Source organism: Ursus maritimus, unplaced genomic scaffold, assembly GCF_017311325.1.
Source record: "Ursus maritimus isolate PB19 unplaced genomic scaffold, ASM1731132v1 scaffold_8, whole genome shotgun sequence".
Classification (NCBI taxonomy): Eukaryota; Metazoa; Chordata; class Mammalia; order Carnivora; family Ursidae; genus Ursus; species Ursus maritimus.
This window is the reverse complement of record NW_024426996.1, coordinates 74,419,910-74,433,024: the sequence shown is the minus strand read 5'-3', so window position 1 is coordinate 74,433,024 and position 13,115 is coordinate 74,419,910. Positions and strand designations below refer to the sequence as shown.

The following is a 13,115-nucleotide window of genomic DNA, read 5'->3' as shown; positions in this document are numbered from 1 at the left end:
CGGGGGGGGGGGGGGGGGGGCAGTGGGTGGGGAGAGCTTCCAAGACAAGCCGGAGAGAGTGAGGTCTGAGCCTGGGGAGGAAGGCAGAGGGAAGGACGCCCACCGCTCAGGGCAGAACGCCCGCATTCCTGGCTTATCTGGCCGGTGGTGCTGTGGTCTGAATGTGAGGTGTTGCATTAAACAGACTACAGCAGGGGTGAGGCGCGAAAGGTGGGAAACTGAATGCCATGCTGCGGCATGTGAATTTTCATTACTTTTATTATAAAAGACAAAACGGCAAAAGAAAAGCCCGCCTTTGGACACCCACTAATGCACATTAAACACTCCGTATGAATCACCACATTTCATCCCCACGGCTCTGAAACAGGCTATCGGGGGCCTGAATAATTTCTTGGGTGCTGCCTGCCAGGCATTGATTCAGGGTTGATCCGGGTTTGGGGGCTCTAGACAACATCTCCAGCCCCCTACAATGTAATCTACTGAAACAGATTAAGCATTAAATAGATAAGTGTATAAAATGCATAATTTAAAGTCATGAAGAATACATGAAGTTTAGAGAGATGACTACCTTGCCCACGGGGATGCTGCCACGAAGCAACGTGGCAGGGTCCACGCCTCTCCCTGTGTTTAAGGGGCCTGCACTCTAATACGCTAAGTAATGGGGATCCATGGGATGTTCTATCAGCAGGCAGGGCAGGGACCTGATTAGGTTTTGCAAAATTTGCTTGGGTCACGGGGCGGGGGGGGGGGAGATTTACATAGAGAAATACTGCAGATGGCAAAGGATGCTGAAAGTTACTGAGCTAGGAAGGAAAATAAAAGTGAGAGCAGAAGAATACGAGATCTGTATTTCAGCTGAAGACAGCAATAAAAGACATTATGAAACGAAGCAGGATCAATCGCCGACTGCAGTGTACAAACCTGAGTGTATTAGTTGCTCAAAGGCAAGAGAGATCAATTCAGGTTACTGTATTCGATTAACTGCTGTCTTCCACTTTGTCAAATGTCTGTGTGCCTCTGTTTCCCCTTTTATAATTCTGAGCTATGGGCATGTGACCCAAGTTTTTGACTAATGGGACCTACAGGGGAATCTTTTTTTTTTTTGTTTACTTGAGATAGAGCGTGCGCGAGAGCGCGAGCAGGGGGAGGGGCTGAGGGAGAGAGAGAAGCAGTCTCCCCGCTAAGCGGGGAGCCCAGTTCAGGGCTTGATCCCAGGACCCCAAGATCATGACCTGAGCTGAAGGCAGACGCTTAACGGACTGAGCCACTGGGCGTCCCCCTACAGGGGAATCTTGCACAGGCTTTTGAGAAAGATGTCCTTCCCTGATTAAAAGAAGAGAGTCCCCCCACCTTGCTCTCTACCAAAATTAGAGCAGGATGATGAGAGGGGCCACCTGGGGACACCATGGCCCTCTCACCGCCTGGAGGAGATCAGCCAGAAGGAAGAGGCAGACCAGAAGGTGATACATGACTAGGTCCTTAAGGACATTCCTGCTTTTCAAATACAGTCAGCCTGACCAGCACGCAAAGCTAATGGGTGCTACCAAGTACTCCATTGGGATGCTTAGTCCACCGCAGGCTCTCAAACAGATGTTTTACGGGCAGTACATAATGTGATTCTCACCCCAAACGTCCATGAGGACGTATAAATCCAGTGAACACGTAAGGCAAATAAGTTTAGAAAATCAAAATCATTTCCCCAAAGTCAAATAATATACTCCCCTCTGGAGCAGGAGGTGTCCCTCTTGTGCCCAGTCACCAGGAACTCCGGAGGACGCTCTCCCCTGGAGAAAGACTGAGGAGGGCAGGCCCATCCCCCCACCCCCGGCAAGGGTTGGTTCCTATGCTGTGTGTAGATGGGGCTTAGAGACCAGAAGTGCCTAACCACTTCACAGGGAGCCACAGGGCCGAAGAGATGCCCCCTGAAACCCTCTTTAGAAGCGCTGATGCTCACTGAACAGAAATTTAAAACCAAACCAAGAGCCACAAAGCCCCTTGCAGTCAGAGGAGGACCACAAGAGGCACCGCGGCCAGTTCCTCCACAAGATGGCACTGGGTCCCCTTGTCTCGCATCTTTATCTGTGATTTTGTGCCACACGGACGGGAGAGAGTCTGGAGCTTCACCTCTTATACCCCACTCCCTGTTCCTCCCAGCGTCCCCATGACAGCTTTGTGTCCTGCCCTCAAGGCCGTGGACACTCAGCTGGGGTCCTGGGAAGCTCTGCGGAAGGGAGCAGGGATGACAGCGTGGGGATTTAGGCAGAGGCTGCTAAAGACTGCCCCTTTACAACACGTCGCGGCCTTGCATGTTCTTCGAACTCCTGTCTGTTTTTTAATAGTTTCCCTGCCCTGGCTTCTCCTCCAATTCCTTGTCTTCCCTCCCCTCTTGCTGGGGATCCCCCTCCTCTCTCTACTGCGTGCCTGCCCTAACAGCTCCTTCCATACCTTCTCTACATTGCTGCTTCTCATCTCTTGGCCCAGAAACTGAAATAAGTTTTGTTTAAATTATATGAATGAAGACAAGAGAAACAAAGAGCAAAAGACTCAGACCGTCTCCCATAAAAATGTCATGTGCGATCAGTCCTGGTCTCCATACAGAATACTGAGCGTGCTTATGGCTTTCTTCTGTCATCTTAATAACGGCATCTTTTTTTTTTTTTTTTTTTTTTTTGGTAATGTTAACTATGATCCGGGCACTGGAATGCTCGCCATACTCATTTGGTTTACTGGGCACTAAACGATCCTCTGTGGTAATTTAAATTATGCCCATTTTGCAGATGTGGAGACAGAGGCTTAGCAATGAGCAGTCACGCCTCCTTCTGCGTGGCTGAGGAGCACGGTGGATTCTAACCAGCTCCCTGGCTGGGTAAGCCTGTGTGCGAACCGCTGCGCCTTTCTGCCTACTTTCGAGTCCAGGCTGCACGTGAGCACGTGGCTAGTGAGCAGCTCAGGTTAAATGAAGAGTTAGTAATGTGTTCTGCCACAGAATCTAGTGATCGGGCCGAGCAGTATCTCAGCCCTGCAGAAAGCATAAAAATGCTCGGAAGGTCTGCAGGCAACAGAAGCCTTTTTAATTTCGTTCCCCGCCAGGTTATTACCTAAATTAGAAACACAACATTTTCACTGCCATTGTCAGAACAAGCTACTTCAGCGGTCTTAGGGGAGCCCTCTGACTCCATGTTATCACCTGAGGTCATCCACTTGGAGGAGCGAGTCTGGAAGGCCCCCTAACAGTTTTATTAGCTTTGGATTCAGTGGATGAGGGAGCATTTGCAGGTGTGGGTTTTCAAAGCACAAAGTTTCCTTCAGTGGGCTCGGTGGAGGTCTTGTGTGGGCCTCGTCTTTGCAATCCCAGCCCCACAGGAACAGGCTCGGTGTTTGTGTCGAATAAGACACTGCGTTGGTGGACTCACTGCTACCCTGGTGGCCTCACGGGGTAGAAACACCTTGCAGAGGGTGCTGGGAATAATCCGGCGCACGCCGCCACCACTTGGGAGAGAATCTGTCTCACTTATTAAATGCACTGAGAGACCTGCTTTGCCCCACAATTCTTTTGCTTCTTCAAGCAAACAAATAAGCTTGCCGTGGTTTGATGGTTGCTTAGCTCACCGGAGAAAACAACCCTTCGTTTTCTTGGACCACACCCAGGTCCAAGGTCAAGATTACATCACCGTCAAGATTACTGTGCTCTCCCCTCTCTAACTTCCTAGACTTACAGGACTTTCACCAAAGTAATCGCTTAGAACCATCTCCACAAGAATAGGAATGTTTAATAAAATATAGGACTTCCAGTTAAATTTAAATTTCACAGAATAATGAATAATTTCTTAACATTCAGGGATACACCTGTGCTAACACATTGCATGTCACTTCTCTGAAATTCAAATGTAACTGGACATCCTGTAGTTTTATTTGTAAAATCTGGCAATGCTACGCAAGAAGAACGTGTGTTTCCTTGAGTATTATGCTAAGCATTTTATATTGGCAATCTCCTATAATTCTCATTAGAACGTTGACAAGACTGAAGCCCAGAAAATTGTCTATTTCTCACGATGCCACAGCCAGTAAGGGCGAGATCAGAAATTCAAACAGATGTGACTTCAAAAGCCATGCTCCCTCCGCCCCAAGAATAACTCCAAAATCTAATCCCAGAAATCTGTCACTGTCACCTTCTCCCTCCTTCCTATCCAGGACGCTGGGAAAAATCTGGTGTAAGACGTAATTTAAATAAAGTGCCAGCGAGTTTTCCGGAGGAGGCGCCCAGCCCGCGCTCGCTCCTCACCACTCGAGTATTTATTTTTCTGAGCACAGCGAGGCAAGCATGCTTTTCATTTCAGATGCGTCTGCAATCACCTTTCTCCCGCTGTATTTAACTGCTGATGCAGGACTCTGATTTACTCTCCTCCAGGAAGGAGTGGAGACATTTACATAAAACAGTTTACCGCAGGGTGTAGGGAATCTGCAGGAATTCTAGGCGAAATTCAACAAGACACAAAATGCGTCTCGGAAAGTGCTGAAATGGAAGTTCTTGACGAATGAAAGGAGATGCGAATGTTTTAAATCTAAATATATTTCTTCGTTTATAGAAAATACGGGCTCCTCGGTCCGGGGACTCAAGGCGTCTCCACCTTGAACCATCTGCTCCCTGCAGGTAGAGAATCAGCGGCTGTGGATCGGGGTCTGCCGCCCTCTTTCTGAGGATCTAAGAAAAGTTGCCCAGACCTCAGTTTCTTTAAATATAAAAATGAAGATGCTAAGAGCTCCCATCTCCCTTGAAGGGTTAGGTACAAAGAGGAGAATGTGGATATTATCACGGTAAACAGAAATAAGGAATTATCAGTTTCATTCTTATCTCTTTTTTTTCAGTTTTTAAAAATTCTTTTGAAATCTTTTTTGCATTCTTTGCATGCCAGAGTGCTTTTGCACAGCCAGGATCTGTTCCATGAAAGGGGGTGTGCACAATCATGCCAGCTACTCACCTGCACTGACCACATGGGGAATCCCTAATTGGGACAGATGAGGCCTCAGCGAGGGCTTGGGGTGGGGGGTCCATACACGCGTTGACTATGTTTTAGCATCCTTCTCTGGCTCTTCTCTCCATGCCTCTCTCTTTCCTTAAATATTTCTTCCCCCACGAAGCCTTCCCTAGTTCCCCCAGACAGAAACGTTGCCTCTTGTTTCTTTTCTGAGTAACCACTTGGAAGGAGGCACACTGTTCTAGGAGCTGGTGGGAGAGACACTGGTGTGGGTCCAGATGTCTGCTCGCCTAGGGCACGGATTCTGACGGGGAGTCAGAGACAGTAAGAAGATGACTCCAGAGAATCATCATTGCCACAAATCTTGATGTGAGAGAAAGGCTTGCAATGAGAGGAAGAAACACAGTGATTGCCGGGAGGTGTTCTCCAGGAAAGGCCCGCCACTGACCAAGGCAGAGGCCCAAGCATTAGGCCTTCACCACCTCCTAGGCAAACATGTACTCATTTACCTGCCTGCGAGACTAACTATAAGTTCTTTAAGGACAAGACCTACTGTTTTTTTTTGTTTTGTTTTTCTTCTACACAAATGCCCCAGTGACAAGAGGCAACATCAAAGCCTGGGGCAGTTTGGGGGAGGGTGTATCAGAGTCGCAAAGGGCACAAGTACATTTCACACATAGAGTCAGTTTTTAAAATACTTCATTTTTGTGACGCAGAAAGAACTTTCGTAATAATACCAAATGCCATTGCCAGGTAAAGAAATTAAAGCTTCAAAGTATCTTCACTGATGATGGGGTCCTGGTTTCAACTAGGTAGAGCCACAGAGATGGAAACTCTCGTAGCACAGATCAGATTTTCGATTAAAGAGGTGCTGAACCTCAGAGTTCTGAGGGCCCTAACTCAATAGTGAAGACGGCCTTTCCCCGCTGCTTCCTCACCTTAGTTACCTACTCTGTCGGGATCATTTATTAACGTCTTCCTTGCTGGTCTATGGTCTCCTTGAGGACTGGTCCTTGATGGGTTCTGTGCGTTAATGGACTCCAGCACTTACTCTAGTGTCTGGCACATGCTGGACACTCAGTAAGCAGGCTCAGTAGCCGATTTCGTTAAACTTAAGAGAACAGTCTGTGATCAGGGGTTTACACACAAGAGCGACTCCGAGAATATAATCAAGTGTCTAAACGCCCACACGCAGGAATCTTTTATGTCAGATGGTGACATTTTACTTTGAATACGTTGAGTCCAGACTAAAACTCTGAGGTCCCTGCTACCTGCCTGAGGTTTTATCCCCTGCACCCTGGATTTTCAGATGGCCTTCCTCTGATTTATCCTTAGCACTACCCTACCTAGCGTAGGACAGATCGTACTTATTTATCTTGCTTTCGTCTGTCCCGTCCACTAGAAGCTAAATACAACGGCAAGGATTTCCATCTGTGTTATTCCCTACGGGGTCACCAGGGAGTAGCACCATCCTCAGTCCGTGGTCAGAACTCAGGACACCTGCTAAAGGTCTAAATGTGAACACTGCAACTAAAACAGGGAACAGGAGCAATACAAGCAAACACTCCATAACCATGAAGGTCCACTCACTGGATGCTGTCTACACAGCATGCGCCATACACCCTTGCACCAAAATTCCGGGTGACCGATTTCACGAAGTCTCATATTCCCACCCATTTCTTTTCTATCCCCAGAAACCAGAGGCCATACACTGGAGGCCTGTGGGACAGATATAAGGCCTACCTACAGAAGTGTTCTGCTTGGCTCACATGGTATTATTTAAAAATACTGACTCCGCTGCTGGCACTTAAAACTCAGTAGATTCCACATAAAATTGTGAACTTACACACCATCTTGAAAAAAAAAAAAAAAAGAAAAGAAAAGAAAATCAGATGTGGCCGGAGCGGGCCAGAGGTCCCACTGGCAACCCGAAGTTGGGTCTGAGCTCAGGTGCCCACTCCCCTCTTCTTACCCATGCACAAGCCCTAAAGCCTGTTTCGCTCCAGCAGTGAGTGGCCTGGCCACCTAAGGCATTTCGGTGTGCGACCCCTGCTGGAAAGCTACCAAAAAGCAGGCAGCATGGAGAAAAAAAAGTAAAGATGCCAACTGAGATCTATTTCTGTTATGTTCAAGCTATTCCTCGGAAGAATAATGTATTCATTTTTCTAGAACTCTGGTGGTACCACATAACTATTGACAAACTATGGCCCAGTAAATATTATTCTAACGGCCTGAAAAAGCTATGAGCTTAATTCCCTGTGGGTAGAGGAAGCTGAGAAAGCTTCATGCCGGAGGCAGGCCTGAAGAAGGATCGGGAGAGGCTGTACGTCAGCTGGTTACAATTCTGGCTAGCTCAAAGAGAAAAAGGAATTTACTTGAAACTAAGGGTTACCTCTAGGAATTGAGGAGAAGCTGAAAAGCCTGGCTTGTTAAAAGGGAAGGGATAATAGGAACCTTAGTGTCAGGGAACACGGCAGGATCATGCCATGGGAACAGGACCCTGGGGAAATCCTGACATATTCATGCCGTTACTGACGTCACTTGATCCATGACTCAGGGTGGTAAAGGAACACGTAGCTGTCCTTGTGTCCTTCAGCTAGTCCCTCGAGATGCCCCGTCCCAGGTGGGGTCATCCTGAGGCCCAGTGCAGGGCCCAGAGAGATGAACAAGCCAAGAGAGCTCCACCTCCCACCGAGAAGTCCCTCCATGGGCACCTTCCAAAATGCAAAAGTCCGCTACGGATGAGGAGGAGTTTAGGAGGTGACGGGACAGATAGGACACCGCAAACAGTGCAGTGGAGCAGAAGGAGAACAGACAGACCAGAGCTCCAATCTGGAATCCTCTGTACCTTCGGAAAACCAGTTAACTTTTCTTCTGATCTGCAGATTCCAAATCTTTAAAATAGAAAGCATGCCATCTGCCTGTGCACAACACAGGGTTGCTGTGAAGATTCCGTTCAATCATTCATTCACTGATTTCAAAAATACTTATGGAGCCTTTACTAAGTGACCAGGCACTTAGCTAGGTCCTGGGGGCAATTTGGAATGCCGAAAATGCAACGGAGAGCCCGTGCTTTATGCTGATGACAGATTTAGAAAAGGGAGACCGAGGTCACCTCCTGAAATTGAGCATATATCACTTTCCCCAACTGATACACTCATTTGCAACTTTTTCCTTTCCTGATTAATCAGTATCAGGGCCCTTCGTCCAGATAGATAGATAGATAAATATAGATAAATACATAGATATAATTTAGGACATATAAAATCTATAAAGCTAAAAAGAAAAAAAAAAACTCTAAAAAATTTAACTCTGACCCTGAAAACAAGAGACTAATTATCCCGAGAAGCATTGAGGTCTGGTACTGATGGATTTCAGGTCATCACAAGGAGATACTGGCCCATTACATGAAATCCTCTCTCCCATTTAACGTTTAGCATATGTAATTCACAAGGACATACACAAATTGTAATTAAAATTAACATTAAAATAGACCTAATGAACTTCGCAGGAAAAGCATGTTCAGTAGCCCTGAACATACTCCACCAGGGTTTTAGAATTGCCAAAATGCTTTTCACATACATTTTCTCACTTTTTCATAATAACCTTTCAGTCTCTATTTTTCAGAGGAAGAATCTGAGTGATTCTTTCCCTCAGAGAGGGAAAGATTATTTGCTTCAGGCCTGGGGCAAGAGGCTGGCTCCAAATCCAGCTAGCCGGATCGCCAGCCTCCCCACTTAGAAAGGGCAGCTTCATGGGAAGCCCTGGGTCATTGGGATTGAAGGAAGATACACCAAAGTGTTGGGGAACAACCCCCTTCTTTTCCAAGGCCCACTGAGAAGTTACAGCATTTCCTACATAGCCACTAGAACATTACTACTCTCCAGCTTCACCTTCACCCCTTCCAGGACTGCTAGGACTCTGGCTTAGAGACAAGCCCTGCAACTTGCTGTCTGAGCCTTGACCCTGGGCATGGGCTCTTTGAAATCAGGGCATCAATCTATTTTAGGGTTGCTCTCCCCAACCTCTAGCCTCAACAGAGAGAATAGGACTCAGTACTCACAGTGGGCACGTGCTACCCTGGGTGGATGCCCTGACAGAGGGGAAAGGCAGTCCATATTTCCAGCCCCTTCCAGGCACCATCAAATGGTGATTCAAGGTAAGAAAAGCTTCCACATTGCCTTCCTTTCAAAGAGCTCTTTCAGGGCTTTTCCAGTAAGGGAGTTTCCTCTTTTGACAACAAAAGCACAAGCCTCAGCTGAATTGTGGAGTCCAAGTAAAGGGTTCCTGAACATCTACACCGTGCAAAGCAAGGCTTTAAGCTGGAGGACTCCTGGATTCATAGCTGGGGTACCAATTACAGAGCTAAGAGCCCTGGGCTTTTCCTGATCGCATTAGCAAGTTCAAAGTACCACTTTCTTGCCAGTTTCCTAAGGAAAACACACACACACACACACACACACACACACACACACACACACACAAACAACAACAACAAAAAAAAAACCCAGAAATCTCCTATCTTAAAGCTGCAGTGCCTCCTACACCAGGCAGCTTCACCAATTCTCACTCAATGCTACTGTCCTAATTAACTGCTAGGACTTAGGAGTGCTTAGTCACGAAGTTGTTGATCCCCCGCCCAACTCGGCTGAGAGTTAAAGGGACCCAGGGAAGCCCCAAAAGTCTCCTTGAGAAACTGCTCTTTTTCTTCCTAGCGCTGGAGAAAACCTTATGTAACACAATGGTCCATTTGAACATGTTACTTCTGCAGCCCTATGGGAGTAAAAGAATGTAAACCCTGAAAATACGAAGAGTAAAGCGGGGATTTGGAGCTGCAGAGTCCATCTCCTGGAATTTCACGAGGTCAGGCTCATCTAATTGCGCCCAATCTTTACTGAAAACGCTGAAAATAAGAATAATTCCAAATGCCAAAGGATGGGCTTTAGGAATACAGGCCGGCAGAAGTTAGGGTTTGCCCCCACCACCCCTTTTTAAGACGGAATTCCTGGAATTAACCCTTGAGTGGAAGTCGGTAATTGCATTTCAATAAAATAAAGTGAGATTTGGCTGCAAAGCGCGAACGCACGAGTTAGGACCCAAAGGATCATGTATGCGCTTGGGCTGCAGCCACAAAAGCCAGCCAAGGAAGGGACTTCTCCGGGTACCGGCTCCCCGGGCAAGCGGCGCGCAGAGCAGCGCAGCGGAGCCGATGGTGCCGGGGTTTCGAGAGCTGACTCCCGGAGGAGGAGCAGGTATACTCCATCCCCAATTCCTTGTCCATATCTTGGAGCCGCTCCCTGCTAGCAGGGGACCGCTTCTGGGAGCGCAGGGCGAAGAGAGTGGATTTGGAGTCGCCTCCCCAGAATCCCCCCAAAAGCATCTTCCTGCAAGTAGTGGATAAAAATAGCCGGCGGATAATGCTGGGGGAGGAGCGAGACGCGCGCAAGGCAAGGCAAGGCAACGTCTGGTCCAGCACAGTGGAGGGCGGTGGAGGGATTCAACCCCATTCCCAAGAGAGGGGACTGGGTGTGCGAGAAAGCGCGGACGCCCGCCCGCGGAGGAGATGAAATGGAAGGCGCCCGGCGCCGGTACACAACCTCGGGGCGAAGCACACCCCACACCCGCGTCCTGCATCCCCGCTCCTGCTCTCGCTGGCTTCTCCATCCTATTTCCAGCTCTGGAAGCCGGCCCTCCGGCTCCCGGGACAGGCAGGGGCCAGAAGGGGGAGCAGCGCGCAGTCCTCCATCTGGCTCCGAGAGCGCACCTGGAGACGTCAGCCTTGCGGAGTCTGCCCGTGGATCTGAGAGGGGGTCTACTCGCTACCTCCGCGGGTGGGCGCCCCACCTCCCTGCACCCTCATCTGCCGCCACCACCCAAGGTGCTCGAAATAGAAACAGAAGCAGAAAAAAAAAAATAGGTAAAAAGTAAAATGGAAAAGCAGGGCTGTGTAGAATTGGCATTCGGAAAAGAGGCTACCTACAGTTCATCGCCTTAATCTCTCTCCTCCTGAGCATCCCCACCCCTCGGGAGATGTCCCAAGTCTCCTCCACTCCGACCAAATGCAAAGGCAAACCAGACCCAGGTTTCCCCCACCCTAGATGCTCTCTCGACCCACTGACTTCTGCTGACTGTATCCCTGCTCCAGTTGCCAGCCAGAGTGGTACCCGGGCTTTGCTGCGCGCTGCGCTCCGGCTGCCCCGCACGGTCCTAGGGAGATACGGCGGGCAGGAGTGAGCCCCCCGACTCTGCTGGGGGAGGATCCAATCCACAAAGTCAGAAACCGCATACCTGTCCATAAAATAAAACATTAAAAAAAAAAAAGCACTCCCTCGGGATTTGCAGAACTGAGAGGGCAAGGCAGGAGGTGAGAGGATGGAAAACCCCGGGTCTCTCCTTCCTTGCTCCCCCTACATCCACTCTACTTGCTCCAGCCTCGACTCACCTTGGGCTCTGCGCTTGCCCTAAATTCGGGACGCCAGGTGAGGGCACCCTGACGGTCCCCGGTCTTGCCACTCCCCAGGCTGGGCGGCCCCCGCCCCAGGCGCGCGGCACTCACCTGAGCAGCGCCGCGGTCGAGCCGGTCCGGCGCCCGAAGTCGGCTCTCGGGCTGAGCCATGGGCAGCGCCGCGGAGTACCGGCGGCCAGCGGAGCAAGCTTCGGGGCGCCTTGGGACAGGCGGGCGAGGCAGGGGATGCGGGCACTCACGGAGACCCGGCAGTGGCGGCGGCTGGCGGCTGCCCGCGCGCCGGGGACTTTGCAGGAGGGAGGCTCTGGTGATCAGTCCCGCGGAGGGGAGGAGCAGGAGGAGGAGCAGGAGCAGGAGGAGGGGACGGAGGAGGCCGGGCCCTCAGGGAGAGCGCGCAGGGCAGAGGAGGATCGCGAGCGCCCACTGCTGCCCGGCCGGCTCCGGTGCTGCCCTGAGTCGGGCCGGCTTGGCTTGCGGCGCCGGGTTCAGGCCTCCAGCGGACGGGTCCCGGACGAGTCGATCTGGCCCAGCGGCGCGGCGGCTCCTTGGGTTCAGTCCAGGGGGAGGGGACCAGCGCGGCCGGGGGGTGGGGCCAGTCATGGGCTGGGTGATGCTGCCTTCGCGGCGAATCTGGGACATCCTGTCTACTCCCTCTCCCCGGCTGGGGAAGGTTAGGAGCAAACTCGAGCCCACCTCCTCCCGCACTCTCCTACCCCGCAGGGTTCCCGGGGCTGCGCCGCTCCCACGTGCGTCGCACAGCCAGTTTCCTTCTCGGCAGGTGACCCCGCTTAGGTGCTGGTGCTCCCTGCGCCGCCCTGGAGGCCAAAGGAACCATCCCCTGGAGCTGACGCCGCCGCCCCCCGTCCCGGACGCCAGCGGCCAGGCAGGTGGAGCCTGAATGGGCGCGGGGAGCCTGCTCCTGAGCGCCCCGGGTAGCCATTGAACACGCCGTCCCCCTTCGTTCGCGCGCCCGGGAGTGGATGCAGATTCACCGGGAGAGCGCGGAGAATTCACCTCTGCTTTTGCTAGCACCCCAGGGTGGTAAACGCCAGCTCTGAAATGAAGCAGGGCTTCTCTGTCCCCTCCCCTGATCCTGTAGCTGGAGGTTTTGGGGGAGAACTCGACCAGCATCCAAGTAGTTCAACTTCAGATTTAAGATTTCGAGGGGCGTGGGGTTGGAACCTCCTTGCAGAGGCTGGACTGCCTGCTTACCCACTAACCTGAGCCAAAGGAAGCTGCTCTCAAACGCAGGTCAGCAAACATGTTAGAAAGAAGGAAGGAGGGAGGAAAGAAGCATGGAAAGAGGAAAAAAACTGCCAACTGCACATCAAAGTTATTTTAGGTGAGGTTTCAGTAGATCTCCCATACCTTAAATATTGGAAGATAAATATTTGGAAGAATTCGACTTTGTCATTTAATCTGTCATTAATTTTTAAAAACCTGTCATTAATTTTGCTTGGTTTAAAAATACTTCCCCATTTATGGAATGGTTGCCATAGGAAATTGATCCCTTTACTCCTGTTGTTACCTACTGCCCTTTAAGAAAGCAAAGCAAAGACCAGCATTTCTGGCTATCTGATAAAGCCAATAGCATCTGGGAGGCCAAGACTAAGACTTGTTCTGGAAAATAAGCTTTTAGAGGTTTTTGTGACCCTGGCTACTTCTCAGAGCCA

General features: G+C 50.2%; 1 protein-coding gene across 1 annotated transcript in view; it reads right to left on the bottom strand.

The window, feature by feature from the left end:
- The window catches only part of LOC121101559 (heparan sulfate glucosamine 3-O-sulfotransferase 1), a 30,827-nt gene extending 19,129 nt beyond the window's left edge, over positions 1-11,698 (bottom strand). The window contains exon 1 of the mRNA XM_040625501.1: positions 11,533-11,698. The gene's annotated coding sequence lies outside the window, so the exon portion shown is untranslated. The remainder of the gene's footprint in view (positions 1-11,532) is intronic.
- Between the last annotated feature and the right edge of the window lie 1,417 nt (positions 11,699-13,115).